The sequence below is a fragment of the Chiloscyllium plagiosum genome, chromosome 36, assembly GCF_004010195.1.
Source record: "Chiloscyllium plagiosum isolate BGI_BamShark_2017 chromosome 36, ASM401019v2, whole genome shotgun sequence".
Lineage (NCBI taxonomy): Eukaryota > Metazoa > Chordata > Chondrichthyes > Orectolobiformes > Hemiscylliidae > Chiloscyllium > Chiloscyllium plagiosum.
In genome coordinates, this window is record NC_057745.1 from 14,177,829 (window position 1) to 14,181,014 (window position 3,186).

Here is a 3,186-nt window from a genome sequence, read left to right on the forward strand (position 1 = left end):
CCTCGGAAAAAAGGGCGGGGGGGGGGGGGGGGGAGGGTAGTTAGGAATGCGATAGGGAGATGAAGGCGGGGCAGTGATGATGATAGGTCAGAGTGGAGGGTGGGAAGGGCATTCTGTCTTTGTTGTGGTTGGAGGGGTGTGTTTCAAAGGCAAAGGTGCAAGATGTGGAGGAGATACGCTGGAGAGCATTGTTGACCATGTCGGAGGGTAATTTGCAGTCCTTTAAGTAAGAGGCCAGAAGCCATCTGGGATGTTCTGGAGTGGAATTGGTCCTGCTGGGAGCAGATGCGGTGGAGATGGAGGAATTGGAAGTAAGGGATAGCGTTTTTACGGAGGCAGTGGGAGGAGGTGCAGTCCAGGTAGCTGTGGGAGTCAGTGAGTTTGAAGTAGATGTCCGTGTTGAGTTGGTCACTGGAAATGGAGATGGAGAGGTCCAGGAAGGGGAGGGAGGTGTCAAGATGGTCCAGATGAACTGGAGATCAGCCCAACCTCCTCCCATTTATCTGTCAGCCCCTTGGGCACCCACCCCCCGCCCCCCCCCCCCCCCCCCCCACATATCTGATGAAGAGCTTATGGTCAAAACGTCGACTCTGCTGCTCCTTGGATGCTACCTGACCAGTTGTGCTTTTCCAGCGCCACACATTTTGACTCTGATCTCCAGCATCTGCAGTCCTCACTGTCTCCTAGAGAAAAGCAGGCCACTCATAATTGCCATTATTCTTGGAAGTATGAATCTGTGGATACCACAAGATGACTATGATACACTTCCCCACAATTCACAACAGAGAAATGGGCATTGTGCTTTCTAAACACTACAGAAGGTGGACACATTTGCTGAGAAATGTACTGACTACTCTTTTTCCCCTCCCAAACAAGTGCAGGTAGTGTAGGCTGTATCTAACTTTTCATTCTCCACCATGTCAGGTTAGATAAATGACATGTACAGCACAAACTTAGTGACCCTCCCTCATGGCACTGTTAAAGGTAGGACGTTTAACTGGATGAGAAGATGTAAGGTGGGGATCTAGCTGCTCTCCTGCTTCCACCTGATTAAGTCTGTACATGACGGCTGTGGACAGCTTATTGATCCAAATGTTGAGGCCCTGCTGCCAGCAATGTTAGGAATACACCTTGTTTCAGTCAATAAATGCAGATAGTATGCAAATATCCATCTCAAAGTCTCTGTCACAATGAGGTAAATAATTTCTGCTTCACAAATTAAACAAAACATTAACATTTCTAGCTTAATAAAGTTCTTGCATACATCTTGCAGGCAGCACTGCGGCTTAGTGGTTAGCACTGCTGCTTCACAGCACCAGGGACCCAGGTTCGATTCCAGCCTCAGGCATCTGTGTGGAGTTTGCACATTCTCCCCGTGATTCCTCCCACAATCCAAAGATGTGCAGGTCAGGTGAATTGGCAACACTAAATTGTCCATAGTGTTAGGTGCATTAGTCAGAGAGAAATGAGTCTGGGTGGGTTACTCTTTGGAGGGTCAGTGTGGACTTGATGGGTCGGAGGGCCTGTTTCCACACTGTAGAGAATCTAAATCTAATTATACATATAACACAGCTTCAACTCACTATATTTTCAAGTTAGAATTTGTTTGAATTCATGCATGGGATGTGGCACCACTGATTAGGCCTTCAAGCCACATAGCTATAGGTTTGCTGTCACATGTAAGCCAGAGTAGGTAAAGAGAATAAAATAAAAACTGAAAGAAACACAGATGTTGTAAATCAGAAACAAGTACAGAAGTTGCTGGAAAAATTCAGCAGGTCTGGCACCATCTGTGGACAGAAATCAGAGTTAGTGTTGTAGGTCGTGTGGGATAGTTATGGCGTTTGGTATGCTTTCCTTTATTGGACATGCTTTGAGCATAGGAGTTGGGAGATCATGACACAGCTGTACAGGACTTTGGTTAGGCCACTGTTAGATTATTATGTGCAATTCTGGTCTCCTTCCTATCGGAAGGATGTTATGAAATTTGAAAGGGTTCAAAAAAGATTTACAAGGATGTTGCCAGGGTCGGAGGGTTTGAGCGAGAAGGAGAGGCTGAATAGCCTTGGGCTGTTTTCCCTGGAGCGTCGGAGGCTGAGGGGTGACCTTATAGAGGTTTATAAAATCATGAGGGGCATAGATAGGATAAGTTATCAAGGTCTTTTCCCGGAGGTGGGGGAATTAAGAACTAGAGGGCATAGGTTTAGGGTGAGGGGGAAAATTTAAAAGGGACCTAAGAGGCAACCTTTTCATGCAGAGGGTGTTGCGTGTATGGAATGAGCTGCTAGAGGAAGTAGTGGAGACTGGTACAATTACAACATTTAAAAGGCATTTGAATAGGTATATGAATAGGAAGGGTTTAAGAGGGATATGGGCCAAGTGTTGGCAAATGGGAGTAGATTAGATTAGGATATCTAGTCGGTGTGGCCAAGTTGGACCAAAGGGTCTGCATATCTCTATGACTAAAAATCACATGACACCAACAGGTAAGAGTCCAACAGGTTTATTTGGAAGTACAAAGTTTTTTGGTGTGCTGCTCCTTTGTCAGGTAGGATCATAGGACTCAGAATTTATAGTAAAAGATCAAAGTGTCACACACTGATGCGATACATTGAACAAACCTAGATTGCTGTTAAGTTTGTCATCTTTTAGAATGGCTTTCAGGTTTCAATTTAATCTGTAAATCCCAGAACTTCTTTCAAGTCACAGTCCTGAGATAACGTAAGGTTTCATTAGAAAAAAGGTGAAATCTCACCTCAGACAATGTATTAAAGTTGTGAGGTTAGAGTCTGTGTGTATTCCAAGCTAGAGTCAGACTGGTTCTATTTCCAAAGTAGGAAATTATAAAATGTCACATGGATTATAAAAACAATTGACTGCCTACAGATTGTGTGCTTTTTGAACAAATACACATATAAGCCTATGGGGTGAATTTGCATAACTGTATTTGCAGATACATTGTGTGCTTTTTGGACAAATAGACTGTATCTGCAAATACAAATCAGCAAATGCAAATTCACCCCAAAGGCTATTATGAGTGCACGCATGCATGTGAGGGACTGTTCAAAAAGCACACTATCTGTAGGCAGTCAATTTTTTTTATAATCCATGTGACATTTTATAATTTCCTACTTTGGAAATAGAACCAGTCGGACTCTAGATTGGAATACATACAGACTCTAACCT

General features: G+C 44.0%; 1 protein-coding gene across 1 annotated transcript in view; it reads right to left on the reverse strand.

Moving 5' to 3' along the window:
- Positions 1-3,186, reverse strand: part of gldn (gliomedin) — a 38,496-nt gene that overhangs the window by 4,091 nt on the left and 31,219 nt on the right. The window lies entirely within an intron of this gene.